At 54.6% G+C, this 21,712-nt stretch overlaps 70 non-coding genes across 70 annotated transcripts; all 70 read left to right on the forward strand.

Annotated features, from left to right (window-relative positions):
* Positions 1–146: 146 nt before the first annotated feature.
* Positions 147–218, forward strand: TRNAP-CGG (transfer RNA proline (anticodon CGG)). Its single transcript has one exon. It is a non-coding gene; the product is annotated as a tRNA-Pro (tRNA).
* Positions 219–422: 204 nt separating this feature from the next.
* On the forward strand, positions 423–494 carry TRNAP-UGG (transfer RNA proline (anticodon UGG)). Its single transcript has one exon. It is a non-coding gene; the product is annotated as a tRNA-Pro (tRNA).
* A 235-nt stretch (positions 495–729) lies between these two features.
* On the forward strand, positions 730–801 carry TRNAP-AGG (transfer RNA proline (anticodon AGG)). The gene has a single exon. It is a non-coding gene; the product is annotated as a tRNA-Pro (tRNA).
* A 175-nt stretch (positions 802–976) lies between these two features.
* TRNAP-UGG (transfer RNA proline (anticodon UGG)) lies at positions 977–1,048 on the forward strand. The gene has a single exon. It is a non-coding gene; the product is annotated as a tRNA-Pro (tRNA).
* Positions 1,049–1,265: 217 nt separating this feature from the next.
* TRNAP-AGG (transfer RNA proline (anticodon AGG)) lies at positions 1,266–1,337 on the forward strand. The gene has a single exon. It is a non-coding gene; the product is annotated as a tRNA-Pro (tRNA).
* A 352-nt stretch (positions 1,338–1,689) lies between these two features.
* On the forward strand, positions 1,690–1,761 carry TRNAP-CGG (transfer RNA proline (anticodon CGG)). The gene has a single exon. It is a non-coding gene; the product is annotated as a tRNA-Pro (tRNA).
* Positions 1,762–1,965: 204 nt separating this feature from the next.
* On the forward strand, positions 1,966–2,037 carry TRNAP-UGG (transfer RNA proline (anticodon UGG)). The gene has a single exon. It is a non-coding gene; the product is annotated as a tRNA-Pro (tRNA).
* A 235-nt stretch (positions 2,038–2,272) lies between these two features.
* Positions 2,273–2,344, forward strand: TRNAP-AGG (transfer RNA proline (anticodon AGG)). The gene has a single exon. It is a non-coding gene; the product is annotated as a tRNA-Pro (tRNA).
* A 175-nt stretch (positions 2,345–2,519) lies between these two features.
* Positions 2,520–2,591, forward strand: TRNAP-UGG (transfer RNA proline (anticodon UGG)). The gene has a single exon. It is a non-coding gene; the product is annotated as a tRNA-Pro (tRNA).
* Positions 2,592–2,808: 217 nt separating this feature from the next.
* On the forward strand, positions 2,809–2,880 carry TRNAP-AGG (transfer RNA proline (anticodon AGG)). The gene has a single exon. It is a non-coding gene; the product is annotated as a tRNA-Pro (tRNA).
* Positions 2,881–3,232: 352 nt separating this feature from the next.
* Positions 3,233–3,304, forward strand: TRNAP-CGG (transfer RNA proline (anticodon CGG)). The gene has a single exon. It is a non-coding gene; the product is annotated as a tRNA-Pro (tRNA).
* Positions 3,305–3,508: 204 nt separating this feature from the next.
* On the forward strand, positions 3,509–3,580 carry TRNAP-UGG (transfer RNA proline (anticodon UGG)). Its single transcript has one exon. It is a non-coding gene; the product is annotated as a tRNA-Pro (tRNA).
* A 235-nt stretch (positions 3,581–3,815) lies between these two features.
* TRNAP-AGG (transfer RNA proline (anticodon AGG)) lies at positions 3,816–3,887 on the forward strand. The gene has a single exon. It is a non-coding gene; the product is annotated as a tRNA-Pro (tRNA).
* Positions 3,888–4,062: 175 nt separating this feature from the next.
* TRNAP-UGG (transfer RNA proline (anticodon UGG)) lies at positions 4,063–4,134 on the forward strand. The gene has a single exon. It is a non-coding gene; the product is annotated as a tRNA-Pro (tRNA).
* Positions 4,135–4,351: 217 nt separating this feature from the next.
* On the forward strand, positions 4,352–4,423 carry TRNAP-AGG (transfer RNA proline (anticodon AGG)). Its single transcript has one exon. It is a non-coding gene; the product is annotated as a tRNA-Pro (tRNA).
* A 352-nt stretch (positions 4,424–4,775) lies between these two features.
* Positions 4,776–4,847, forward strand: TRNAP-CGG (transfer RNA proline (anticodon CGG)). The gene has a single exon. It is a non-coding gene; the product is annotated as a tRNA-Pro (tRNA).
* Positions 4,848–5,051: 204 nt separating this feature from the next.
* On the forward strand, positions 5,052–5,123 carry TRNAP-UGG (transfer RNA proline (anticodon UGG)). Its single transcript has one exon. It is a non-coding gene; the product is annotated as a tRNA-Pro (tRNA).
* A 235-nt stretch (positions 5,124–5,358) lies between these two features.
* Positions 5,359–5,430, forward strand: TRNAP-AGG (transfer RNA proline (anticodon AGG)). Its single transcript has one exon. It is a non-coding gene; the product is annotated as a tRNA-Pro (tRNA).
* Positions 5,431–5,605: 175 nt separating this feature from the next.
* On the forward strand, positions 5,606–5,677 carry TRNAP-UGG (transfer RNA proline (anticodon UGG)). The gene has a single exon. It is a non-coding gene; the product is annotated as a tRNA-Pro (tRNA).
* Positions 5,678–5,894: 217 nt separating this feature from the next.
* TRNAP-AGG (transfer RNA proline (anticodon AGG)) lies at positions 5,895–5,966 on the forward strand. Its single transcript has one exon. It is a non-coding gene; the product is annotated as a tRNA-Pro (tRNA).
* Positions 5,967–6,318: 352 nt separating this feature from the next.
* TRNAP-CGG (transfer RNA proline (anticodon CGG)) lies at positions 6,319–6,390 on the forward strand. Its single transcript has one exon. It is a non-coding gene; the product is annotated as a tRNA-Pro (tRNA).
* A 204-nt stretch (positions 6,391–6,594) lies between these two features.
* On the forward strand, positions 6,595–6,666 carry TRNAP-UGG (transfer RNA proline (anticodon UGG)). Its single transcript has one exon. It is a non-coding gene; the product is annotated as a tRNA-Pro (tRNA).
* Positions 6,667–6,901: 235 nt separating this feature from the next.
* TRNAP-AGG (transfer RNA proline (anticodon AGG)) lies at positions 6,902–6,973 on the forward strand. The gene has a single exon. It is a non-coding gene; the product is annotated as a tRNA-Pro (tRNA).
* Positions 6,974–7,148: 175 nt separating this feature from the next.
* Positions 7,149–7,220, forward strand: TRNAP-UGG (transfer RNA proline (anticodon UGG)). Its single transcript has one exon. It is a non-coding gene; the product is annotated as a tRNA-Pro (tRNA).
* A 217-nt stretch (positions 7,221–7,437) lies between these two features.
* TRNAP-AGG (transfer RNA proline (anticodon AGG)) lies at positions 7,438–7,509 on the forward strand. The gene has a single exon. It is a non-coding gene; the product is annotated as a tRNA-Pro (tRNA).
* Positions 7,510–7,861: 352 nt separating this feature from the next.
* On the forward strand, positions 7,862–7,933 carry TRNAP-CGG (transfer RNA proline (anticodon CGG)). Its single transcript has one exon. It is a non-coding gene; the product is annotated as a tRNA-Pro (tRNA).
* Positions 7,934–8,137: 204 nt separating this feature from the next.
* TRNAP-UGG (transfer RNA proline (anticodon UGG)) lies at positions 8,138–8,209 on the forward strand. The gene has a single exon. It is a non-coding gene; the product is annotated as a tRNA-Pro (tRNA).
* Positions 8,210–8,444: 235 nt separating this feature from the next.
* On the forward strand, positions 8,445–8,516 carry TRNAP-AGG (transfer RNA proline (anticodon AGG)). Its single transcript has one exon. It is a non-coding gene; the product is annotated as a tRNA-Pro (tRNA).
* A 175-nt stretch (positions 8,517–8,691) lies between these two features.
* TRNAP-UGG (transfer RNA proline (anticodon UGG)) lies at positions 8,692–8,763 on the forward strand. The gene has a single exon. It is a non-coding gene; the product is annotated as a tRNA-Pro (tRNA).
* A 217-nt stretch (positions 8,764–8,980) lies between these two features.
* TRNAP-AGG (transfer RNA proline (anticodon AGG)) lies at positions 8,981–9,052 on the forward strand. The gene has a single exon. It is a non-coding gene; the product is annotated as a tRNA-Pro (tRNA).
* A 352-nt stretch (positions 9,053–9,404) lies between these two features.
* On the forward strand, positions 9,405–9,476 carry TRNAP-CGG (transfer RNA proline (anticodon CGG)). Its single transcript has one exon. It is a non-coding gene; the product is annotated as a tRNA-Pro (tRNA).
* Positions 9,477–9,680: 204 nt separating this feature from the next.
* On the forward strand, positions 9,681–9,752 carry TRNAP-UGG (transfer RNA proline (anticodon UGG)). Its single transcript has one exon. It is a non-coding gene; the product is annotated as a tRNA-Pro (tRNA).
* A 235-nt stretch (positions 9,753–9,987) lies between these two features.
* On the forward strand, positions 9,988–10,059 carry TRNAP-AGG (transfer RNA proline (anticodon AGG)). The gene has a single exon. It is a non-coding gene; the product is annotated as a tRNA-Pro (tRNA).
* Positions 10,060–10,234: 175 nt separating this feature from the next.
* Positions 10,235–10,306, forward strand: TRNAP-UGG (transfer RNA proline (anticodon UGG)). The gene has a single exon. It is a non-coding gene; the product is annotated as a tRNA-Pro (tRNA).
* A 217-nt stretch (positions 10,307–10,523) lies between these two features.
* Positions 10,524–10,595, forward strand: TRNAP-AGG (transfer RNA proline (anticodon AGG)). Its single transcript has one exon. It is a non-coding gene; the product is annotated as a tRNA-Pro (tRNA).
* A 352-nt stretch (positions 10,596–10,947) lies between these two features.
* Positions 10,948–11,019, forward strand: TRNAP-CGG (transfer RNA proline (anticodon CGG)). The gene has a single exon. It is a non-coding gene; the product is annotated as a tRNA-Pro (tRNA).
* A 204-nt stretch (positions 11,020–11,223) lies between these two features.
* On the forward strand, positions 11,224–11,295 carry TRNAP-UGG (transfer RNA proline (anticodon UGG)). Its single transcript has one exon. It is a non-coding gene; the product is annotated as a tRNA-Pro (tRNA).
* A 235-nt stretch (positions 11,296–11,530) lies between these two features.
* Positions 11,531–11,602, forward strand: TRNAP-AGG (transfer RNA proline (anticodon AGG)). Its single transcript has one exon. It is a non-coding gene; the product is annotated as a tRNA-Pro (tRNA).
* Positions 11,603–11,777: 175 nt separating this feature from the next.
* Positions 11,778–11,849, forward strand: TRNAP-UGG (transfer RNA proline (anticodon UGG)). The gene has a single exon. It is a non-coding gene; the product is annotated as a tRNA-Pro (tRNA).
* Positions 11,850–12,066: 217 nt separating this feature from the next.
* TRNAP-AGG (transfer RNA proline (anticodon AGG)) lies at positions 12,067–12,138 on the forward strand. The gene has a single exon. It is a non-coding gene; the product is annotated as a tRNA-Pro (tRNA).
* A 352-nt stretch (positions 12,139–12,490) lies between these two features.
* Positions 12,491–12,562, forward strand: TRNAP-CGG (transfer RNA proline (anticodon CGG)). The gene has a single exon. It is a non-coding gene; the product is annotated as a tRNA-Pro (tRNA).
* Positions 12,563–12,766: 204 nt separating this feature from the next.
* TRNAP-UGG (transfer RNA proline (anticodon UGG)) lies at positions 12,767–12,838 on the forward strand. The gene has a single exon. It is a non-coding gene; the product is annotated as a tRNA-Pro (tRNA).
* Positions 12,839–13,073: 235 nt separating this feature from the next.
* TRNAP-AGG (transfer RNA proline (anticodon AGG)) lies at positions 13,074–13,145 on the forward strand. The gene has a single exon. It is a non-coding gene; the product is annotated as a tRNA-Pro (tRNA).
* A 175-nt stretch (positions 13,146–13,320) lies between these two features.
* Positions 13,321–13,392, forward strand: TRNAP-UGG (transfer RNA proline (anticodon UGG)). The gene has a single exon. It is a non-coding gene; the product is annotated as a tRNA-Pro (tRNA).
* A 217-nt stretch (positions 13,393–13,609) lies between these two features.
* TRNAP-AGG (transfer RNA proline (anticodon AGG)) lies at positions 13,610–13,681 on the forward strand. Its single transcript has one exon. It is a non-coding gene; the product is annotated as a tRNA-Pro (tRNA).
* Positions 13,682–14,033: 352 nt separating this feature from the next.
* On the forward strand, positions 14,034–14,105 carry TRNAP-CGG (transfer RNA proline (anticodon CGG)). The gene has a single exon. It is a non-coding gene; the product is annotated as a tRNA-Pro (tRNA).
* Positions 14,106–14,309: 204 nt separating this feature from the next.
* On the forward strand, positions 14,310–14,381 carry TRNAP-UGG (transfer RNA proline (anticodon UGG)). Its single transcript has one exon. It is a non-coding gene; the product is annotated as a tRNA-Pro (tRNA).
* A 235-nt stretch (positions 14,382–14,616) lies between these two features.
* On the forward strand, positions 14,617–14,688 carry TRNAP-AGG (transfer RNA proline (anticodon AGG)). Its single transcript has one exon. It is a non-coding gene; the product is annotated as a tRNA-Pro (tRNA).
* A 175-nt stretch (positions 14,689–14,863) lies between these two features.
* TRNAP-UGG (transfer RNA proline (anticodon UGG)) lies at positions 14,864–14,935 on the forward strand. The gene has a single exon. It is a non-coding gene; the product is annotated as a tRNA-Pro (tRNA).
* Positions 14,936–15,152: 217 nt separating this feature from the next.
* Positions 15,153–15,224, forward strand: TRNAP-AGG (transfer RNA proline (anticodon AGG)). Its single transcript has one exon. It is a non-coding gene; the product is annotated as a tRNA-Pro (tRNA).
* A 352-nt stretch (positions 15,225–15,576) lies between these two features.
* On the forward strand, positions 15,577–15,648 carry TRNAP-CGG (transfer RNA proline (anticodon CGG)). The gene has a single exon. It is a non-coding gene; the product is annotated as a tRNA-Pro (tRNA).
* A 204-nt stretch (positions 15,649–15,852) lies between these two features.
* TRNAP-UGG (transfer RNA proline (anticodon UGG)) lies at positions 15,853–15,924 on the forward strand. The gene has a single exon. It is a non-coding gene; the product is annotated as a tRNA-Pro (tRNA).
* Positions 15,925–16,159: 235 nt separating this feature from the next.
* On the forward strand, positions 16,160–16,231 carry TRNAP-AGG (transfer RNA proline (anticodon AGG)). Its single transcript has one exon. It is a non-coding gene; the product is annotated as a tRNA-Pro (tRNA).
* A 175-nt stretch (positions 16,232–16,406) lies between these two features.
* On the forward strand, positions 16,407–16,478 carry TRNAP-UGG (transfer RNA proline (anticodon UGG)). The gene has a single exon. It is a non-coding gene; the product is annotated as a tRNA-Pro (tRNA).
* A 217-nt stretch (positions 16,479–16,695) lies between these two features.
* Positions 16,696–16,767, forward strand: TRNAP-AGG (transfer RNA proline (anticodon AGG)). Its single transcript has one exon. It is a non-coding gene; the product is annotated as a tRNA-Pro (tRNA).
* Positions 16,768–17,119: 352 nt separating this feature from the next.
* TRNAP-CGG (transfer RNA proline (anticodon CGG)) lies at positions 17,120–17,191 on the forward strand. The gene has a single exon. It is a non-coding gene; the product is annotated as a tRNA-Pro (tRNA).
* A 204-nt stretch (positions 17,192–17,395) lies between these two features.
* TRNAP-UGG (transfer RNA proline (anticodon UGG)) lies at positions 17,396–17,467 on the forward strand. The gene has a single exon. It is a non-coding gene; the product is annotated as a tRNA-Pro (tRNA).
* A 235-nt stretch (positions 17,468–17,702) lies between these two features.
* On the forward strand, positions 17,703–17,774 carry TRNAP-AGG (transfer RNA proline (anticodon AGG)). The gene has a single exon. It is a non-coding gene; the product is annotated as a tRNA-Pro (tRNA).
* Positions 17,775–17,949: 175 nt separating this feature from the next.
* Positions 17,950–18,021, forward strand: TRNAP-UGG (transfer RNA proline (anticodon UGG)). The gene has a single exon. It is a non-coding gene; the product is annotated as a tRNA-Pro (tRNA).
* Positions 18,022–18,238: 217 nt separating this feature from the next.
* On the forward strand, positions 18,239–18,310 carry TRNAP-AGG (transfer RNA proline (anticodon AGG)). The gene has a single exon. It is a non-coding gene; the product is annotated as a tRNA-Pro (tRNA).
* A 352-nt stretch (positions 18,311–18,662) lies between these two features.
* TRNAP-CGG (transfer RNA proline (anticodon CGG)) lies at positions 18,663–18,734 on the forward strand. The gene has a single exon. It is a non-coding gene; the product is annotated as a tRNA-Pro (tRNA).
* A 204-nt stretch (positions 18,735–18,938) lies between these two features.
* Positions 18,939–19,010, forward strand: TRNAP-UGG (transfer RNA proline (anticodon UGG)). Its single transcript has one exon. It is a non-coding gene; the product is annotated as a tRNA-Pro (tRNA).
* A 235-nt stretch (positions 19,011–19,245) lies between these two features.
* On the forward strand, positions 19,246–19,317 carry TRNAP-AGG (transfer RNA proline (anticodon AGG)). Its single transcript has one exon. It is a non-coding gene; the product is annotated as a tRNA-Pro (tRNA).
* A 175-nt stretch (positions 19,318–19,492) lies between these two features.
* TRNAP-UGG (transfer RNA proline (anticodon UGG)) lies at positions 19,493–19,564 on the forward strand. Its single transcript has one exon. It is a non-coding gene; the product is annotated as a tRNA-Pro (tRNA).
* A 217-nt stretch (positions 19,565–19,781) lies between these two features.
* On the forward strand, positions 19,782–19,853 carry TRNAP-AGG (transfer RNA proline (anticodon AGG)). Its single transcript has one exon. It is a non-coding gene; the product is annotated as a tRNA-Pro (tRNA).
* Positions 19,854–20,205: 352 nt separating this feature from the next.
* On the forward strand, positions 20,206–20,277 carry TRNAP-CGG (transfer RNA proline (anticodon CGG)). The gene has a single exon. It is a non-coding gene; the product is annotated as a tRNA-Pro (tRNA).
* Positions 20,278–20,481: 204 nt separating this feature from the next.
* On the forward strand, positions 20,482–20,553 carry TRNAP-UGG (transfer RNA proline (anticodon UGG)). Its single transcript has one exon. It is a non-coding gene; the product is annotated as a tRNA-Pro (tRNA).
* Positions 20,554–20,788: 235 nt separating this feature from the next.
* Positions 20,789–20,860, forward strand: TRNAP-AGG (transfer RNA proline (anticodon AGG)). The gene has a single exon. It is a non-coding gene; the product is annotated as a tRNA-Pro (tRNA).
* Positions 20,861–21,035: 175 nt separating this feature from the next.
* TRNAP-UGG (transfer RNA proline (anticodon UGG)) lies at positions 21,036–21,107 on the forward strand. Its single transcript has one exon. It is a non-coding gene; the product is annotated as a tRNA-Pro (tRNA).
* A 217-nt stretch (positions 21,108–21,324) lies between these two features.
* On the forward strand, positions 21,325–21,396 carry TRNAP-AGG (transfer RNA proline (anticodon AGG)). Its single transcript has one exon. It is a non-coding gene; the product is annotated as a tRNA-Pro (tRNA).
* The last annotated feature ends 316 nt before the right edge of the window (positions 21,397–21,712 follow it).

A 21,712-nucleotide genomic window follows, 5' to 3' on the forward strand; every position in this document is an offset into this window, starting at 1 on the left:
TTTTATTTTTTTTGTGTTGTTATCATTATTTATTTATTTATTTTTTATTTTTTTATCGTCGCGCAGTTTCATCAGCGAATGCTTGCAGTGACAATCCATCCTCGAGGAGTTCGACACGTCCGGCGGCAGAGCACACACAGGTTTCTGGCTCGTTGGTCTAGGGGTATGATTCTCGCTTCGGGTGCGAGAGGTCCCGGGTTCAAATCCCGGACGAGCCCAAGCTGGACAGCGCCTCTTCTCTGCGAGGCGTCTCTTTTAAGAAGTTGTCGCCAATCCCGCTGTACTTCTGCATTAAAGAAGAAGCGGTTGCCTTGGGACGGGAAGGTTGCAGACGCCGGCGTGCCGCTGGACGTCTGTTTTAGCTTCCCTGCTAAACTTTCAGCTCATTCGGGCTCACGCCGCGGCCAGCTCGATATCTGTCTGGCTCGTTGGTCTAGGGGTATGATTCTCGCTTTGGGTGCGAGAGGTCCCGGGTTCAAATCCCGGACGAGCCCGTTGGCCTGAGCGGTCTGCGTAACGCGCGCCGCCTCATTTAGGAGGAGGCTGCCAAAATACCTTTTCTGCTCCGTCTCGATGAAAATGCTGTCGCTTTACAATGGGACGTTTCCCCTGACAGTGGCTTTGTCGTCATCGCCGCCGCCATCAAGACTGCACTCGACATCCTTTTAGCGCCTGTGCGAAAGTCTCTCTTCATCTCAACTCTGGGCCCGGAGCCACTGCTAACGGTCTGGCTCGTTGGTCTAGGGGTATGATTCTCGCTTAGGGTGCGAGAGGTCCCGGGTTCAAATCCCGGACGAGCCCGAGCTTCGCAGCGCTACACGTCGCCGCGGCTCTTCGCTGTGGGCCGTTGCTTTTAAGATGGTGCCGCCTATCCCTTTTCTACTCCCATAAAGGAAGAAGCTGTTGGTTTTGAACCGGAAGGTTCTCCTGACGGTCAACATTCGGGCTCACGCCAGGGGACTTTCACTATCTGTCTGGCTCGTTGGTCTAGGGGTATGATTCTCGCTTTGGGTGCGAGAGGTCCCGGGTTCAAATCCCGGACGAGCCCGAGCGCTCAGCGCCGCCTTATTTTAGGAGGACCCTTACCTTTCTGCTCCGCCTCAGAGAAAATGCCACTCGGGTGCCGTCGCTTTGCAATGGGAAGTTTCTCTCGACAGTGCTTGGCTGCAGAGAGCGAGAGGCTTTGTCGCTCGACGTCCCTTTAGCCTCCCTGCTAAACTTTCTCTTCTTCCGATCACCGGGCCCGGATCAGCTGCCAGCTGTCTGGCTCGTTGGTCTAGGGGTATGATTCTCGCTTAGGGTGCGAGAGGTCCCGGGTTCAAATCCCGGACGAGCCCACACAGCAGCTTTCGTGCGCGCCCTCTTTTACGTCCTTTCCTTGAGATGACGGAAAATCGTCCTCCAGCAAACGGGGCGATTCGACTACCTCGGCTCCAATCTACACTGGAAAGGCATGGTTTGTGCTGACTCGAAGGATGCATTTTGAAACGGGGAATGGTCATTTAATGCTAGACCCTGAAACCTGGCTTTTTACGTCTTCTTCTTTTATTTTTTTTGTGTTGTTATCATTATTTATTTATTTATTTTTTATTTTTTTATCGTCGCGCAGTTTCATCAGCGAATGCTTGCAGTGACAATCCATCCTCGAGGAGTTCGACACGTCCGGCGGCAGAGCACACACAGGTTTCTGGCTCGTTGGTCTAGGGGTATGATTCTCGCTTCGGGTGCGAGAGGTCCCGGGTTCAAATCCCGGACGAGCCCAAGCTGGACAGCGCCTCTTCTCTGCGAGGCGTCTCTTTTAAGAAGTTGTCGCCAATCCCGCTGTACTTCTGCATTAAAGAAGAAGCGGTTGCCTTGGGACGGGAAGGTTGCAGACGCCGGCGTGCCGCTGGACGTCTGTTTTAGCTTCCCTGCTAAACTTTCAGCTCATTCGGGCTCACGCCGCGGCCAGCTCGATATCTGTCTGGCTCGTTGGTCTAGGGGTATGATTCTCGCTTTGGGTGCGAGAGGTCCCGGGTTCAAATCCCGGACGAGCCCGTTGGCCTGAGCGGTCTGCGTAACGCGCGCCGCCTCATTTAGGAGGAGGCTGCCAAAATACCTTTTCTGCTCCGTCTCGATGAAAATGCTGTCGCTTTACAATGGGACGTTTCCCCTGACAGTGGCTTTGTCGTCATCGCCGCCGCCATCAAGACTGCACTCGACATCCTTTTAGCGCCTGTGCGAAAGTCTCTCTTCATCTCAACTCTGGGCCCGGAGCCACTGCTAACGGTCTGGCTCGTTGGTCTAGGGGTATGATTCTCGCTTAGGGTGCGAGAGGTCCCGGGTTCAAATCCCGGACGAGCCCGAGCTTCGCAGCGCTACACGTCGCCGCGGCTCTTCGCTGTGGGCCGTTGCTTTTAAGATGGTGCCGCCTATCCCTTTTCTACTCCCATAAAGGAAGAAGCTGTTGGTTTTGAACCGGAAGGTTCTCCTGACGGTCAACATTCGGGCTCACGCCAGGGGACTTTCACTATCTGTCTGGCTCGTTGGTCTAGGGGTATGATTCTCGCTTTGGGTGCGAGAGGTCCCGGGTTCAAATCCCGGACGAGCCCGAGCGCTCAGCGCCGCCTTATTTTAGGAGGACCCTTACCTTTCTGCTCCGCCTCAGAGAAAATGCCACTCGGGTGCCGTCGCTTTGCAATGGGAAGTTTCTCTCGACAGTGCTTGGCTGCAGAGAGCGAGAGGCTTTGTCGCTCGACGTCCCTTTAGCCTCCCTGCTAAACTTTCTCTTCTTCCGATCACCGGGCCCGGATCAGCTGCCAGCTGTCTGGCTCGTTGGTCTAGGGGTATGATTCTCGCTTAGGGTGCGAGAGGTCCCGAGTTCAAATCCCGGACGAGCCCACACAGCAGCTTTCGTGCGCGCCCTCTTTTACGTCCTTTCCTTGAGATGACGGAAAATCGTCCTCCAGCAAACGGGGCGATTCGACTACCTCGGCTCCAATCTACACTGGAAAGGCATGGTTTGTGCTGACTCGAAGGATGCATTTTGAAACGGGGAATGGTCATTTAATGCTAGACCCTGAAACCTGGCTTTTTACGTCTTCTTCTTTTATTTTTTTTGTGTTGTTATCATTATTTATTTATTTATTTTTTATTTTTTTATCGTCGCGCAGTTTCATCAGCGAATGCTTGCAGTGACAATCCATCCTCGAGGAGTTCGACACGTCCGGCGGCAGAGCACACACAGGTTTCTGGCTCGTTGGTCTAGGGGTATGATTCTCGCTTCGGGTGCGAGAGGTCCCGGGTTCAAATCCCGGACGAGCCCAAGCTGGACAGCGCCTCTTCTCTGCGAGGCGTCTCTTTTAAGAAGTTGTCGCCAATCCCGCTGTACTTCCGCATTAAAGAAGAAGCGGTTGCCTTGGGACGGGAAGGTTGCAGACGCCGGCGTGCCGCTGGACGTCTGTTTTAGCTTCCCTGCTAAACTTTCAGCTCATTCGGGCTCACGCCGCGGCCAGCTCGATATCTGTCTGGCTCGTTGGTCTAGGGGTATGATTCTCGCTTTGGGTGCGAGAGGTCCCGGGTTCAAATCCCGGACGAGCCCGTTGGCCTGAGCGGTCTGCGTAACGCGCGCCGCCTCATTTAGGAGGAGGCTGCCAAAATACCTTTTCTGCTCCGTCTCGATGAAAATGCTGTCGCTTTACAATGGGACGTTTCCCCTGACAGTGGCTTTGTCGTCATCGCCGCCGCCATCAAGACTGCACTCGACATCCTTTTAGCGCCTGTGCGAAAGTCTCTCTTCATCTCAACTCTGGGCCCGGAGCCACTGCTAACGGTCTGGCTCGTTGGTCTAGGGGTATGATTCTCGCTTAGGGTGCGAGAGGTCCCGGGTTCAAATCCCGGACGAGCCCGAGCTTCGCAGCGCTACACGTCGCCGCGGCTCTTCGCTGTGGGCCGTTGCTTTTAAGATGGTGCCGCCTATCCCTTTTCTACTCCCATAAAGGAAGAAGCTGTTGGTTTTGAACCGGAAGGTTCTCCTGACGGTCAACATTCGGGCTCACGCCGGGGGACTTTCACTATCTGTCTGGCTCGTTGGTCTAGGGGTATGATTCTCGCTTTGGGTGCGAGAGGTCCCGGGTTCAAATCCCGGACGAGCCCGAGCGCTCAGCGCCGCCTTATTTTAGGAGGACCCTTACCTTTCTGCTCCGCCTCAGAGAAAATGCCACTCGGGTGCCGTCGCTTTGCAATGGGAAGTTTCTCTCGACAGTGCTTGGCTGCAGAGAGCGAGAGGCTTTGTCGCTCGACGTCCCTTTAGCCTCCCTGCTAAACTTTCTCTTCTTCCGATCACCGGGCCCGGATCAGCTGCCAGCTGTCTGGCTCGTTGGTCTAGGGGTATGATTCTCGCTTAGGGTGCGAGAGGTCCCGGGTTCAAATCCCGGACGAGCCCACACAGCAGCTTTCGTGCGCGCCCTCTTTTACGTCCTTTCCTTGAGATGACGGAAAATCGTCCTCCAGCAAACGGGGCGATTCGACTACCTCGGCTCCAATCTACACTGGAAAGGCATGGTTTGTGCTGACTCGAAGGATGCATTTTGAAACGGGGAATGGTCATTTAATGCTAGACCCTGAAACCTGGCTTTTTACGTCTTCTTCTTTTATTTTTTTTGTGTTGTTATCATTATTTATTTATTTATTTTTTATTTTTTTATCGTCGCGCAGTTTCATCAGCGAATGCTTGCAGTGACAATCCATCCTCGAGGAGTTCGACACGTCCGGCGGCAGAGCACACACAGGTTTCTGGCTCGTTGGTCTAGGGGTATGATTCTCGCTTCGGGTGCGAGAGGTCCCGGGTTCAAATCCCGGACGAGCCCAAGCTGGACAGCGCCTCTTCTCTGCGAGGCGTCTCTTTTAAGAAGTTGTCGCCAATCCCGCTGTACTTCCGCATTAAAGAAGAAGCGGTTGCCTTGGGACGGGAAGGTTGCAGACGCCGGCGTGCCGCTGGACGTCTGTTTTAGCTTCCCTGCTAAACTTTCAGCTCATTCGGGCTCACGCCGCGGCCAGCTCGATATCTGTCTGGCTCGTTGGTCTAGGGGTATGATTCTCGCTTTGGGTGCGAGAGGTCCCGGGTTCAAATCCCGGACGAGCCCGTTGGCCTGAGCGGTCTGCGTAACGCGCGCCGCCTCATTTAGGAGGAGGCTGCCAAAATACCTTTTCTGCTCCGTCTCGATGAAAATGCTGTCGCTTTACAATGGGACGTTTCCCCTGACAGTGGCTTTGTCGTCATCGCCGCCGCCATCAAGACTGCACTCGACATCCTTTTAGCGCCTGTGCGAAAGTCTCTCTTCATCTCAACTCTGGGCCCGGAGCCACTGCTAACGGTCTGGCTCGTTGGTCTAGGGGTATGATTCTCGCTTAGGGTGCGAGAGGTCCCGGGTTCAAATCCCGGACGAGCCCGAGCTTCGCAGCGCTACACGTCGCCGCGGCTCTTCGCTGTGGGCCGTTGCTTTTAAGATGGTGCCGCCTATCCCTTTTCTACTCCCATAAAGGAAGAAGCTGTTGGTTTTGAACCGGAAGGTTCTCCTGACGGTCAACATTCGGGCTCACGCCGGGGGACTTTCACTATCTGTCTGGCTCGTTGGTCTAGGGGTATGATTCTCGCTTTGGGTGCGAGAGGTCCCGGGTTCAAATCCCGGACGAGCCCGAGCGCTCAGCGCCGCCTTATTTTAGGAGGACCCTTACCTTTCTGCTCCGCCTCAGAGAAAATGCCACTCGGGTGCCGTCGCTTTGCAATGGGAAGTTTCTCTCGACAGTGCTTGGCTGCAGAGAGCGAGAGGCTTTGTCGCTCGACGTCCCTTTAGCCTCCCTGCTAAACTTTCTCTTCTTCCGATCACCGGGCCCGGATCAGCTGCCAGCTGTCTGGCTCGTTGGTCTAGGGGTATGATTCTCGCTTAGGGTGCGAGAGGTCCCGAGTTCAAATCCCGGACGAGCCCACACAGCAGCTTTCGTGCGCGCCCTCTTTTACGTCCTTTCCTTGAGATGACGGAAAATCGTCCTCCAGCAAACGGGGCGATTCGACTACCTCGGCTCCAATCTACACTGGAAAGGCATGGTTTGTGCTGACTCGAAGGATGCATTTTGAAACGGGGAATGGTCATTTAATGCTAGACCCTGAAACCTGGCTTTTTACGTCTTCTTCTTTTATTTTTTTTGTGTTGTTATCGTTATTTATTTATTTATTTTTTATTTTTTTATCGTCGCGCAGTTTCATCAGCGAATGCTTGCAGTGACAATCCATCCTCGAGGAGTTCGACACGTCCGGCGGCAGAACACACACAGGTTTCTGGCTCGTTGGTCTAGGGGTATGATTCTCGCTTCGGGTGCGAGAGGTCCCGGGTTCAAATCCCGGACGAGCCCAAGCTGGACAGCGCCTCTTCTCTGCGAGGCGTCTCTTTTAAGAAGTTGTCGCCAATCCCGCTGTACTTCCGCATTAAAGAAGAAGCGGTTGCCTTGGGACGGGAAGGTTGCAGACGCCGGCGTGCCGCTGGACGTCTGTTTTAGCTTCCCTGCTAAACTTTCAGCTCATTCGGGCTCACGCCGCGGCCAGCTCGATATCTGTCTGGCTCGTTGGTCTAGGGGTATGATTCTCGCTTTGGGTGCGAGAGGTCCCGGGTTCAAATCCCGGACGAGCCCGTTGGCCTGAGCGGTCTGCGTAACGCGCGCCGCCTCATTTAGGAGGAGGCTGCCAAAATACCTTTTCTGCTCCGTCTCGATGAAAATGCTGTCGCTTTACAATGGGACGTTTCCCCTGACAGTGGCTTTGTCGTCATCGCCGCCGCCATCAAGACTGCACTCGACATCCTTTTAGCGCCTGTGCGAAAGTCTCTCTTCATCTCAACTCTGGGCCCGGAGCCACTGCTAACGGTCTGGCTCGTTGGTCTAGGGGTATGATTCTCGCTTAGGGTACGAGAGGTCCCGGGTTCAAATCCCGGACGAGCCCGAGCTTCGCAGCGCTACACGTCGCCGCGGCTCTTCGCTGTGGGCCGTTGCTTTTAAGACGGTGCCGCCTATCCCTTTTCTACTCCCATAAAGGAAGAAGCTGTTGGTTTTGAACCGGAAGGTTCTCCTGACGGTCAACATTCGGGCTCACGCCGGGGGACTTTCACTATCTGTCTGGCTCGTTGGTCTAGGGGTATGATTCTCGCTTTGGGTGCGAGAGGTCCCGGGTTCAAATCCCGGACGAGCCCGAGCGCTCAGCGCCGCCTTATTTTAGGAGGACCCTTACCTTTCTGCTCCGCCTCAGAGAAAATGCCACTCGGGTGCCGTCGCTTTGCAATGGGAAGTTTCTCTCGACAGTGCTTGGCTGCAGAGAGCGAGAGGCTTTGTCGCTCGACGTCCCTTTAGCCTCCCTGCTAAACTTTCTCTTCTTCCGATCACCGGGCCCGGATCAGCTGCCAGCTGTCTGGCTCGTTGGTCTAGGGGTATGATTCTCGCTTAGGGTGCGAGAGGTCCCGGGTTCAAATCCCGGACGAGCCCACACAGCAGCTTTCGTGCGCGCCCTCTTTTACGTCCTTTCCTTGAGATGACGGAAAATCGTCCTCCAGCAAACGGGGCGATTCGACTACCTCGGCTCCAATCTACACTGGAAAGGCATGGTTTGTGCTGACTCGAAGGATGCATTTTGAAACGGGGAATGGTCATTTAATGCTAGACCCTGAAACCTGGCTTTTTACGTCTTCTTCTTTTATTTTTTTTGTGTTGTTATCGTTATTTATTTATTTATTTTTTATTTTTTTATCGTCGCGCAGTTTCATCAGCGAATGCTTGCAGTGACAATCCATCCTCGAGGAGTTCGACACGTCCGGCGGCAGAGCACACACAGGTTTCTGGCTCGTTGGTCTAGGGGTATGATTCTCGCTTCGGGTGCGAGAGGTCCCGGGTTCAAATCCCGGACGAGCCCAAGCTGGACAGCGCCTCTTCTCTGCGAGGCGTCTCTTTTAAGAAGTTGTCGCCAATCCCGCTGTACTTCCGCATTAAAGAAGAAGCGGTTGCCTTGGGACGGGAAGGTTGCAGACGCCGGCGTGCCGCTGGACGTCTGTTTTAGCTTCCCTGCTAAACTTTCAGCTCATTCGGGCTCACGCCGCGGCCAGCTCGATATCTGTCTGGCTCGTTGGTCTAGGGGTATGATTCTCGCTTTGGGTGCGAGAGGTCCCGGGTTCAAATCCCGGACGAGCCCGTTGGCCTGAGCGGTCTGCGTAACGCGCGCCGCCTCATTTAGGAGGAGGCTGCCAAAATACCTTTTCTGCTCCGTCTCGATGAAAATGCTGTCGCTTTACAATGGGACGTTTCCCCTGACAGTGGCTTTGTCGTCATCGCCGCCGCCATCAAGACTGCACTCGACATCCTTTTAGCGCCTGTGCGAAAGTCTCTCTTCATCTCAACTCTGGGCCCGGAGCCACTGCTAACGGTCTGGCTCGTTGGTCTAGGGGTATGATTCTCGCTTAGGGTACGAGAGGTCCCGGGTTCAAATCCCGGACGAGCCCGAGCTTCGCAGCGCTACACGTCGCCGCGGCTCTTCGCTGTGGGCCGTTGCTTTTAAGATGGTGCCGCCTATCCCTTTTCTACTCCCATAAAGGAAGAAGCTGTTGGTTTTGAACCGGAAGGTTCTCCTGACGGTCAACATTCGGGCTCACGCCGGGGGACTTTCACTATCTGTCTGGCTCGTTGGTCTAGGGGTATGATTCTCGCTTTGGGTGCGAGAGGTCCCGGGTTCAAATCCCGGACGAGCCCGAGCGCTCAGCGCCGCCTTATTTTAGGAGGACCCTTACCTTTCTGCTCCGCCTCAGAGAAAATGCCACTCGGGTGCCGTCGCTTTGCAATGGGAAGTTTCTCTCGACAGTGCTTGGCTGCAGAGAGCGAGAGGCTTTGTCGCTCGACGTCCCTTTAGCCTCCCTGCTAAACTTTCTCTTCTTCCGATCACCGGGCCCGGATCAGCTGCCAGCTGTCTGGCTCGTTGGTCTAGGGGTATGATTCTCGCTTAGGGTGCGAGAGGTCCCGGGTTCAAATCCCGGACGAGCCCACACAGCAGCTTTCGTGCGCGCCCTCTTTTACGTCCTTTCCTTGAGATGACGGAAAATCGTCCTCCAGCAAACGGGGCGATTCGACTACCTCGGCTCCAATCTACACTGGAAAGGCATGGTTTGTGCTGACTCGAAGGATGCATTTTGAAACGGGGAATGGTCATTTAATGCTAGACCCTGAAACCTGGCTTTTTACGTCTTCTTCTTTTATTTTTTTTGTGTTGTTATCATTATTTATTTATTTATTTTTTATTTTTTTATCGTCGCGCAGTTTCATCAGCGAATGCTTGCAGTGACAATCCATCCTCGAGGAGTTCGACACGTCCGGCGGCAGAGCACACACAGGTTTCTGGCTCGTTGGTCTAGGGGTATGATTCTCGCTTCGGGTGCGAGAGGTCCCGGGTTCAAATCCCGGACGAGCCCAAGCTGGACAGCGCCTCTTCTCTGCGAGGCGTCTCTTTTAAGAAGTTGTCGCCAATCCCGCTGTACTTCCGCATTAAAGAAGAAGCGGTTGCCTTGGGACGGGAAGGTTGCAGACGCCGGCGTGCCGCTGGACGTCTGTTTTAGCTTCCCTGCTAAACTTTCAGCTCATTCGGGCTCACGCCGCGGCCAGCTCGATATCTGTCTGGCTCGTTGGTCTAGGGGTATGATTCTCGCTTTGGGTGCGAGAGGTCCCGGGTTCAAATCCCGGACGAGCCCGTTGGCCTGAGCGGTCTGCGTAACGCGCGCCGCCTCATTTAGGAGGAGGCTGCCAAAATACCTTTTCTGCTCCGTCTCGATGAAAATGCTGTCGCTTTACAATGGGACGTTTCCCCTGACAGTGGCTTTGTCGTCATCGCCGCCGCCATCAAGACTGCACTCGACATCCTTTTAGCGCCTGTGCGAAAGTCTCTCTTCATCTCAACTCTGGGCCCGGAGCCACTGCTAACGGTCTGGCTCGTTGGTCTAGGGGTATGATTCTCGCTTAGGGTGCGAGAGGTCCCGGGTTCAAATCCCGGACGAGCCCGAGCTTCGCAGCGCTACACGTCGCCGCGGCTCTTCGCTGTGGGCCGTTGCTTTTAAGATGGTGCCGCCTATCCCTTTTCTACTCCCATAAAGGAAGAAGCTGTTGGTTTTGAACCGGAAGGTTCTCCTGACGGTCAACATTCGGGCTCACGCCGGGGGACTTTCACTATCTGTCTGGCTCGTTGGTCTAGGGGTATGATTCTCGCTTTGGGTGCGAGAGGTCCCGGGTTCAAATCCCGGACGAGCCCGAGCGCTCAGCGCCGCCTTATTTTAGGAGGACCCTTACCTTTCTGCTCCGCCTCAGAGAAAATGCCACTCGGGTGCCGTCGCTTTGCAATGGGAAGTTTCTCTCGACAGTGCTTGGCTGCAGAGAGCGAGAGGCTTTGTCGCTCGACGTCCCTTTAGCCTCCCTGCTAAACTTTCTCTTCTTCCGATCACCGGGCCCGGATCAGCTGCCAGCTGTCTGGCTCGTTGGTCTAGGGGTATGATTCTCGCTTAGGGTGCGAGAGGTCCCGAGTTCAAATCCCGGACGAGCCCACACAGCAGCTTTCGTGCGCGCCCTCTTTTACGTCCTTTCCTTGAGATGACGGAAAATCGTCCTCCAGCAAACGGGGCGATTCGACTACCTCGGCTCCAATCTACACTGGAAAGGCATGGTTTGTGCTGACTCGAAGGATGCATTTTGAAACGGGGAATGGTCATTTAATGCTAGACCCTGAAACCTGGCTTTTTACGTCTTCTTCTTTTATTTTTTTTGTGTTGTTATCATTATTTATTTATTTATTTTTTATTTTTTTATCGTCGCGCAGTTTCATCAGCGAATGCTTGCAGTGACAATCCATCCTCGAGGAGTTCGACACGTCCGGCGGCAGAGCACACACAGGTTTCTGGCTCGTTGGTCTAGGGGTATGATTCTCGCTTCGGGTGCGAGAGGTCCCGGGTTCAAATCCCGGACGAGCCCAAGCTGGACAGCGCCTCTTCTCTGCGAGGCGTCTCTTTTAAGAAGTTGTCGCCAATCCCGCTGTACTTCCGCATTAAAGAAGAAGCGGTTGCCTTGGGACGGGAAGGTTGCAGACGCCGGCGTGCCGCTGGACGTCTGTTTTAGCTTCCCTGCTAAACTTTCAGCTCATTCGGGCTCACGCCGCGGCCAGCTCGATATCTGTCTGGCTCGTTGGTCTAGGGGTATGATTCTCGCTTTGGGTGCGAGAGGTCCTGGGTTCAAATCCCGGACGAGCCTGTTGGCCTGAGCGGTCTGCGTAACGCGCGCCGCCTCATTTAGGAGGAGGCTGCCAAAATACCTTTTCTGCTCCGTCTCGATGAAAATGCTGTCGCTTTACAATGGGACGTTTCCCCTGACAGTGGCTTTGTCGTCATCGCCGCCGCCATCAAGACTGCACTCGACATCCTTTTAGCGCCTGTGCGAAAGTCTCTCTTCATCTCAACTCTGGGCCCGGAGCCACTGCTAACGGTCTGGCTCGTTGGTCTAGGGGTATGATTCTCGCTTAGGGTGCGAGAGGTCCCGGGTTCAAATCCCGGACGAGCCCGAGCTTCGCAGCGCTACACGTCGCCGCGGCTCTTCGCTGTGGGCCGTTGCTTTTAAGATGGTGCCGCCTATCCCTTTTCTACTCCCATAAAGGAAGAAGCTGTTGGTTTTGAACCGGAAGGTTCTCCTGACGGTCAACATTCGGGCTCACGCCGGGGGACTTTCACTATCTGTCTGGCTCGTTGGTCTAGGGGTATGATTCTCGCTTTGGGTGCGAGAGGTCCCGGGTTCAAATCCCGGACGAGCCCGAGCGCTCAGCGCCGCCTTATTTTAGGAGGACCCTTACCTTTCTGCTCCGCCTCAGAGAAAATGCCACTCGGGTGCCGTCGCTTTGCAATGGGAAGTTTCTCTCGACAGTGCTTGGCTGCAGAGAGCGAGAGGCTTTGTCGCTCGACGTCCCTTTAGCCTCCCTGCTAAACTTTCTCTTCTTCCGATCACCGGGCCCGGATCAGCTGCCAGCTGTCTGGCTCGTTGGTCTAGGGGTATGATTCTCGCTTAGGGTGCGAGAGGTCCCGGGTTCAAATCCCGGACGAGCCCACACAGCAGCTTTCGTGCGCGCCCTCTTTTACGTCCTTTCCTTGAGATGACGGAAAATCGTCCTCCAGCAAACGGGGCGATTCGACTACCTCGGCTCCAATCTACACTGGAAAGGCATGGTTTGTGCTGACTCGAAGGATGCATTTTGAAACGGGGAATGGTCATTTAATGCTAGACCCTGAAACCTGGCTTTTTACGTCTTCTTCTTTTATTTTTTTTGTGTTGTTATCATTATTTATTTATTTATTTTTTATTTTTTTATCGTCGCGCAGTTTCATCAGCGAATGCTTGCAGTGACAATCCATCCTCGAGGAGTTCGACACGTCCGGCGGCAGAGCACACACAGGTTTCTGGCTCGTTGGTCTAGGGGTATGATTCTCGCTTCGGGTGCGAGAGGTCCCGGGTTCAAATCCCGGACGAGCCCAAGCTGGACAGCGCCTCTTCTCTGCGAGGCGTCTCTTTTAAGAAGTTGTCGCCAATCCCGCTGTACTTCCGCATTAAAGAAGAAGCGGTTGCCTTGGGACGGGAAGGTTGCAGACGCCGGCGTGCCGCTGGACGTCTGTTTTAGCTTCCCTGCTAAACTTTCAGCTCATTCGGGCTCACGCCGCGGCCAGCTCGATATCTGTCTGGCTCGTTGGTCTAGGGGTATGATTCTCGCTTTGGGTGCGAGAGGTCCCGGGTTCAAATCCCGGACGAGCCCGTTGGCCTGAGCGGTCTGCGTAACGCGCGCCGCCTCATTTAGGAGGAGGCTGCCAAAATACCTTTTCTGCTCCGTCTCGATGAAAATGCTGTCGCTTTACAATGGGACGTTTCCCCTGACAGTGGCTTTGTCGTCATCGCCGCCGCCATCAAGACTGCACTCGACATCCTTTTAGCGCCTGTGCGAAAGTCTCTCTTCATCTCAACTCTGGGCCCGGAGCCACTGCTAACGGTCTGGCTCGTTGGTCTAGGGGTATGATTCTCGCTTAGGGTGCGAGAGGTCCCGGGTTCAAATCCCGGACGAGCCCGAGCTTCGCAGCGCTACACGTCGCCGCGGCTCTTCGCTGTGGGCCGTTGCTTTTAAGATGGTGCCGCCTATCCCTTTTCTACTCCCATAAAGGAAGAAGCTGTTGGTTTTGAACCGGAAGGTTCTCCTGACGGTCAACATTCGGGCTCACGCCGGGGGACTTTCACTATCTGTCTGGCTCGTTGGTCTAGGGGTATGATTCTCGCTTTGGGTGCGAGAGGTCCCGGGTTCAAATCCCGGACGAGCCCGAGCGCTCAGCGCCGCCTTATTTTAGGAGGACCCTTACCTTTCTGCTCCGCCTCAGAGAAAATGCCACTCGGGTGCCGTCGCTTTGCAATGGGAAGTTTCTCTCGACAGTGCTTGGCTGCAGAGAGCGAGAGGCTTTGTCGCTCGACGTCCCTTTAGCCTCCCTGCTAAACTTTCTCTTCTTCCGATCACCGGGCCCGGATCAGCTGCCAGCTGTCTGGCTCGTTGGTCTAGGGGTATGATTCTCGCTTAGGGTGCGAGAGGTCCCGAGTTCAAATCCCGGACGAGCCCACACAGCAGCTTTCGTGCGCGCCCTCTTTTACGTCCTTTCCTTGAGATGACGGAAAATCGTCCTCCAGCAAACGGGGCGATTCGACTACCTCGGCTCCAATCTACACTGGAAAGGCATGGTTTGTGCTGACTCGAAGGATGCATTTTGAAACGGGGAATGGTCATTTAATGCTAGACCCTGAAACCTGGCTTTTTACGTCTTCTTCTTTTATTTTTTTTGTGTTGTTATCATTATTTATTTATTTATTTTTTATTTTTTTATCGTCGCGCAGTTTCATCAGCGAATGCTTGCAGTGACAATCCATCCTCGAGGAGTTCGACACGTCCGGCGGCAGAGCACACACAGGTTTCTGGCTCGTTGGTCTAGGGGTATGATTCTCGCTTCGGGTGCGAGAGGTCCCGGGTTCAAATCCCGGACGAGCCCAAGCTGGACAGCGCCTCTTCTCTGCGAGGCGTCTCTTTTAAGAAGTTGTCGCCAATCCCGCTGTACTTCCGCATTAAAGAAGAAGCGGTTGCCTTGGGACGGGAAGGTTGCAGACGCCGGCGTGCCGCTGGACGTCTGTTTTAGCTTCCCTGCTAAACTTTCAGCTCATTCGGGCTCACGCCGCGGCCAGCTCGATATCTGTCTGGCTCGTTGGTCTAGGGGTATGATTCTCGCTTTGGGTGCGAGAGGTCCCGGGTTCAAATCCCGGACGAGCCCGTTGGCCTGAGCGGTCTGCGTAACGCGCGCCGCCTCATTTAGGAGGAGGCTGCCAAAATACCTTTTCTGCTCCGTCTCGATGAAAATGCTGTCGCTTTACAATGGGACGTTTCCCCTGACAGTGGCTTTGTCGTCATCGCCGCCGCCATCAAGACTGCACTCGACATCCTTTTAGCGCCTGTGCGAAAGTCTCTCTTCATCTCAACTCTGGGCCCGGAGCCACTGCTAACGGTCTGGCTCGTTGGTCTAGGGGTATGATTCTCGCTTAGGGTGCGAGAGGTCCCGGGTTCAAATCCCGGACGAGCCCGAGCTTCGCAGCGCTACACGTCGCCGCGGCTCTTCGCTGTGGGCCGTTGCTTTTAAGATGGTGCCGCCTATCCCTTTTCTACTCCCATAAAGGAAGAAGCTGTTGGTTTTGAACCGGAAGGTTCTCCTGACGGTCAACATTCGGGCTCACGCCGGGGGACTTTCACTATCTGTCTGGCTCGTTGGTCTAGGGGTATGATTCTCGCTTTGGGTGCGAGAGGTCCCGGGTTCAAATCCCGGACGAGCCCGAGCGCTCAGCGCCGCCTTATTTTAGGAGGACCCTTACCTTTCTGCTCCGCCTCAGAGAAAATGCCACTCGGGTGCCGTCGCTTTGCAATGGGAAGTTTCTCTCGACAGTGCTTGGCTGCAGAGAGCGAGAGGCTTTGTCGCTCGACGTCCCTTTAGCCTCCCTGCTAAACTTTCTCTTCTTCCGATCACCGGGCCCGGATCAGCTGCCAGCTGTCTGGCTCGTTGGTCTAGGGGTATGATTCTCGCTTAGGGTGCGAGAGGTCCCGGGTTCAAATCCCGGACGAGCCCACACAGCAGCTTTCGTGCGCGCCCTCTTTTACGTCCTTTCCTTGAGATGACGGAAAATCGTCCTCCAGCAAACGGGGCGATTCGACTACCTCGGCTCCAATCTACACTGGAAAGGCATGGTTTGTGCTGACTCGAAGGATGCATTTTGAAACGGGGAATGGTCATTTAATGCTAGACCCTGAAACCTGGCTTTTTACGTCTTCTTCTTTTATTTTTTTTGTGTTGTTATCATTATTTATTTATTTATTTTTTATTTTTTTATCGTCGCGCAGTTTCATCAGCGAATGCTTGCAGTGACAATCCATCCTCGAGGAGTTCGACACGTCCGGCGGCAGAGCACACACAGGTTTCTGGCTCGTTGGTCTAGGGGTATGATTCTCGCTTCGGGTGCGAGAGGTCCCGGGTTCAAATCCCGGACGAGCCCAAGCTGGACAGCGCCTCTTCTCTGCGAGGCGTCTCTTTTAAGAAGTTGTCGCCAATCCCGCTGTACTTCTGCATTAAAGAAGAAGCGGTTGCCTTGGGACGGGAAGGTTGCAGACGCCGGCGTGCCGCTGGACGTCTGTTTTAGCTTCCCTGCTAAACTTTCAGCTCATTCGGGCTCACGCCGCGGCCAGCTCGATATCTGTCTGGCTCGTTGGTCTAGGGGTATGATTCTCGCTTTGGGTGCGAGAGGTCCCGGGTTCAAATCCCGGACGAGCCCGTTGGCCTGAGCGGTCTGCGTAACGCGCGCCGCCTCATTTAGGAGGAGGCTGCCAAAATACCTTTTCTGCTCCGTCTCGATGAAAATGCTGTCGCTTTACAATGGGACGTTTCCCCTGACAGTGGCTTTGTCGTCATCGCCGCCGCCATCAAGACTGCACTCGACATCCTTTTAGCGCCTGTGCGAAAGTCTCTCTTCATCTCAACTCTGGGCCCGGAGCCACTGCTAACGGTCTGGCTCGTTGGTCTAGGGGTATGATTCTCGCTTAGGGTGCGAGAGGTCCCGGGTTCAAATCCCGGACGAGCCCGAGCTTCGCAGCGCTACACGTCGCCGCGGCTCTTCGCTGTGGGCCGTTGCTTTTAAGATGGTGCCGCCTATCCCTTTTCTACTCCCATAAAGGAAGAAGCTGTTGGTTTTGAACCGGAAGGTTCTCCTGACGGTCAACATTCGGGCTCACGCCGGGGGTCTTTCACTATCTGTCTGGCTCGTTGGTCTAGGGGTATGATTCTCGCTTTGGGTGCGAGAGGTCCCGGGTTCAAATCCCGGACGAGCCCGAGCGCTCAGCGCCGCCTTATTTTAGGAGGACCCTTACCTTTCTGCTCCGCCTCAGAGAAAATGCCACTCGGGTGCCGTCGCTTTGCAATGGGAAGTTTCTCTCGACAGTGCTTGGCTGCAGAGAGCGAGAGGCTTTGTCGCTCGACGTCCCTTTAGCCTCCCTGCTAAACTTTCTCTTCTTCCGATCACCGGGCCCGGATCAGCTGCCAGCTGTCTGGCTCGTTGGTCTAGGGGTATGATTCTCGCTTAGGGTGCGAGAGGTCCCGGGTTCAAATCCCGGACGAGCCCACACAGCAGCTTTCGTGCGCGCCCTCTTTTACGTCCTTTCCTTGAGATGACGGAAAATCGTCCTCCAGCAAACGGGGCGATTCGACTACCTCGGCTCCAATCTACACTGGAAAGGCATGGTTTGTGCTGACTCGAAGGATGCATTTTGAAACGGGGAATGGTCATTTAATGCTAGACCCTGAAACCTGGCTTTTTACGTCTTCTTCTTTTATTTTTTTTGTGTTGTTATCATTATTTATTTATTTATTTTTTATTTTTTTATCGTCGCGCAGTTTCATCAGCGAATGCTTGCAGTGACAATCCATCCTCGAGGAGTTCGACACGTCCGGCGGCAGAGCACACACAGGTTTCTGGCTCGTTGGTCTAGGGGTATGATTCTCGCTTCGGGTGCGAGAGGTCCCGTGTTCAAATCCCGGACGAGCCCAAGCTGGACAGCGCCTCTTCTCTGCGAGGCGTCTCTTTTAAGAAGTTGTCGCCAATCCCGCTGTACTTCTGCATTAAAGAAGAAGCGGTTGCCTTGGGACGGGAAGGTTGCAGACGCCGGCGTGCCGCTGGACGTCTGTTTTAGCTTCCCTGCTAAACTTTCAGCTCATTCGGGCTCACGCCGCGGCCAGCTCGATATCTGTCTGGCTCGTTGGTCTAGGGGTATGATTCTCGCTTTGGGTGCGAGAGGTCCCGGGTTCAAATCCCGGACGAGCCCGTTGGCCTGAGCGGTCTGCGTAACGCGCGCCGCCTCATTTAGGAGGAGGCTGCCAAAATACCTTTTCTGCTCCGTCTCGATGAAAATGCTGTCGCTTTACAATGGGACGTTTCCCCTGACAGTGGCTTTGTCGTCATCGCCGCCGCCATCAAGACTGCACTCGACATCCTTTTAGCGCCTGTGCGAAAGTCTCTCTTCATCTCAACTCTGGGCCCGGAGCCACTGCTAACGGTCTGGCTCGTTGGTCTAGGGGTATGATTCTCGCTTAGGGTGCGAGAGGTCCCGGGTTCAAATCCCGGACGAGCCCGAGCTTCGCAGCGCTACACGTCGCCGCGGCTCTTCGCTGTGGGCCGTTGCTTTTAAGATGGTGCCGCCTATCCCTTTTCTACTCCCATAAAGGAAGAAGCTGTTGGTTTTGAACCGGAAGGTTCTCCTGACGGTCAACATTCGGGCTCACGCCGGGGGACTTTCACTATCTGTCTGGCTCGTTGGTCTAGGGGTATGATTCTCGCTTTGGGTGCGAGAGGTCCCGGGTTCAAATCCCGGACGAGCCCGAGCGCTCAGCGCCGCCTTATTTTAGGAGGACCCTTACCTTTCTGCTCCGCCTCAGAGAAAATGCCACTCGGGTGCCGTCGCTTTGCAATGGGAAGTTTCTCTCGACAGTGCTTGGCTGCAGAGAGCGAGAGGCTTTGTCGCTCGACGTCCCTTTAGCCTCCCTGCTAAACTTTCTCTTCTTCCGATCACCGGGCCCGGATCAGCTGCCAGCTGTCTGGCTCGTTGGTCTAGGGGTATGATTCTCGCTTAGGGTGCGAGAGGTCCCGGGTTCAAATCCCGGACGAGCCCACACAGCAGCTTTCGTGCGCGCCCTCTTTTACGTCCTTTCCTTGAGATGACGGAAAATCGTCCTCCAGCAAACGGGGCGATTCGACTACCTCGGCTCCAATCTACACTGGAAAGGCATGGTTTGTGCTGACTCGAAGGATGCATTTTGAAACGGGGAATGGTCATTTAATGCTAGACCCTGAAACCTGGCTTTTTACGTCTTCTTCTTTTATTTTTTTTGTGTTGTTATCATTATTTATTTATTTATTTTTTATTTTTTTATCGTCGCGCAGTTTCATCAGCGAATGCTTGCAGTGACAATCCATCCTCGAGGAGTTCGACACGTCCGGCGGCAGAGCACACACAGGTTTCTGGCTCGTTGGTCTAGGGGTATGATTCTCGCTTCGGGTGCGAGAGGTCCCGGGTTCAAATCCCGGACGAGCCCAAGCTGGACAGCGCCTCTTCTCTGCGAGGCGTCTCTTTTAAGAAGTTGTCGCCAATCCCGCTGTACTTCCGCATTAAAGAAGAAGCGGTTGCCTTGGGACGGGAAGGTTGCAGACGCCGGCGTGCCGCTGGACGTCTGTTTTAGCTTCCCTGCTAAACTTTCAGCTCATTCGGGCTCACGCCGCGGCCAGCTCGATATCTGTCTGGCTCGTTGGTCTAGGGGTATGATTCTCGCTTTGGGTGCGAGAGGTCCCGGGTTCAAATCCCGGACGAGCCCGTTGGCCTGAGCGGTCTGCGTAACGCGCGCCGCCTCATTTAGGAGGAGGCTGCCAAAATACCTTTTCTGCTCCGTCTCGATGAAAATGCTGTCGCTTTACAATGGGACGTTTCCCCTGACAGTGGCTTTGTCGTCATCGCCGCCGCCATCAAGACTGCACTCGACATCCTTTTAGCGCCTGTGCGAAAGTCTCTCTTCATCTCAACTCTGGGCCCGGAGCCACTGCTAACGGTCTGGCTCGTTGGTCTAGGGGTATGATTCTCGCTTAGGGTGCGAGAGGTCCCGGGTTCAAATCCCGGACGAGCCCGAGCTTCGCAGCGCTACACGTCGCCGCGGCTCTTCGCTGTGGGCCGTTGCTTTTAAGATGGTGCCGCCTATCCCTTTTCTACTCCCATAAAGGAAGAAGCTGTTGGTTTTGAACCGGAAGGTTCTCCTGACGGTCAACATTCGGGCTCACGCCGGGGGACTTTCACTATCTGTCTGGCTCGTTGGTCTAGGGGTATGATTCTCGCTTTGGGTGCGAGAGGTCCCGGGTTCAAATCCCGGACGAGCCCGAGCGCTCAGCGCCGCCTTATTTTAGGAGGACCCTTACCTTTCTGCTCCGCCTCAGAGAAAATGCCACTCGGGTGCCGTCGCTTTGCAATGGGAAGTTTCTCTCGACAGTGCTTGGCTGCAGAGAGCGAGAGGCTTTGTCGCTCGACGTCCCTTTAGCCTCCCTGCTAAACTTTCTCTTCTTCCGATCACCGGGCCCGGATCAGCTGCCAGCTGTCTGGCTCGTTGGTCTAGGGGTATGATTCTCGCTTAGGGTGCGAGAGGTCCCGGGTTCAAATCCCGGACGAGCCCACACAGCAGCTTTCGTGCGCGCCCTCTTTTACGTCCTTTCCTTGAGATGACGGAAAATCGTCCTCCAGCAAACGGGGCGATTCGACTACCTCGGCTCCAATCTACACTGGAAAGGCATGGTTTGTGCTGACTCGAAGGATGCATTTTGAAACGGGGAATGGTCATTTAATGCTAGACCCTGAAACCTGGCTTTTTACGTCTTCTTCTTTTATTTTTTTTGTGTTGTTATCATTATTTATTTATTTATTTTTTATTTTTTTATCGTCGCGCAGTTTCATCAGCGAATGCTTGCAGTGACAATCCATCCTCGAGGAGTTCGACACGTCCGGCGGCAGAGCACACACAGGTTTCTGGCTCGTTGGTCTAGGGGTATGATTCTCGCTTCGGGTGCGAGAGGTCCCGGGTTCAAATCCCGGACGAGCCCAAGCTGGACAGCGCCTCTTCTCTGCGAGGCGTCTCTTTTAAGAAGTTGTCGCCAATCCCGCTGTACTTCCGCATTAAAGAAGAAGCGGTTGCCTTGGGACGGGAAGGTTGCAGACGCCGGCGTGCCGCTGGACGTCTGTTTTAGCTTCCCTGCTAAACTTTCAGCTCATTCGGGCTCACGCCGCGGCCAGCTCGATATCTGTCTGGCTCGTTGGTCTAGGGGTATGATTCTCGCTTTGGGTGCGAGAGGTCCCGGGTTCAAATCCCGGACGAGCCCGTTGGCCTGAGCGGTCTGCGTAACGCGCGCCGCCTCATTTAGGAGGAGGCTGCCAAAATACCTTTTCTGCTCCGTCTCGATGAAAATGCTGTCGCTTTACAATGGGACGTTTCCCCTGACAGTGGCTTTGTCGTCATCGCCGCCGCCATCAAGACTGCACTCGACATCCTTTTAGCGCCTGTGCGAAAGTCTCTCTTCATCTCAACTCTGGGCCCGGAGCCACTGCTAACGGTCTGGCTCGTTGGTCTAGGGGTATGATTCTCGCTTAGGGTGCGAGAGGTCCCGGGTTCAAATCCCGGACGAGCCCGAGCTTCGCAGCGCTACACGTCGCCGCGGCTCTTCGCTGTGGGCCGTTGCTTTTAAGATGGTGCCGCCTATCCCTTTTCTACTCCCATAAAGGAAGAAGCTGTTGGTTTTGAACCGGAAGGTTCTCCTGACGGTCAACATTCGGGCTCACGCCGGGGGACTTTCACTATCTGTCTGGCTCGTTGGTCTAGGGGTATGATTCTCGCTTTGGGTGCGAGAGGTCCCGGGTTCAAATCCCGGACGAGCCCGAGCGCTCAGCGCCGCCTTATTTTAGGAGGACCCTTACCTTTCTGCTCCGCCTCAGAGAAAATGCCACTCGGGTGCCGTCGCTTTGCAATGGGAAGTTTCTCTCGACAGTGCTTGGCTGCAGAGAGCGAGAGGCTTTGTCGCTCGACGTCCCTTTAGCCTCCCTGCTAAACTTTCTCTTCTTCCGATCACCGGGCCCGGATCAGCTGCCAGCTGTCTGGCTCGTTGGTCTAGGGGTATGATTCTCGCTTAGGGTGCGAGAGGTCCCGAGTTCAAATCCCGGACGAGCCCACACAGCAGCTTTCGTGCGCGCCCTCTTTTACGTCCTTTCCTTGAGATGACGGAAAATCGTCCTCCAGCAAACGGGGCGATTCGACTACCTCGGCTCCAATCTACACTGGAAAGGCATGGTTTGTGCTGACTCGAAGGATGCATTTTGAAACGGGGAATGGTCATTTAATGCTAGACCCTGAAACCTGGCTTTTTACGTCTTCTTCTTTTATTTTTTTTGTGTTGTTATCATTATTTATTTATTTATTTTTTATTTTTTTATCGTCGCGCAGTTTCATCAGCGAATGCTTGCAGTGACAATCCATCCTCGAGGAGT

Source organism: Spea bombifrons, chromosome 1 (assembly GCF_027358695.1).
Source record: "Spea bombifrons isolate aSpeBom1 chromosome 1, aSpeBom1.2.pri, whole genome shotgun sequence".
Lineage (NCBI taxonomy): Eukaryota > Metazoa > Chordata > Amphibia > Anura > Pelobatidae > Spea > Spea bombifrons.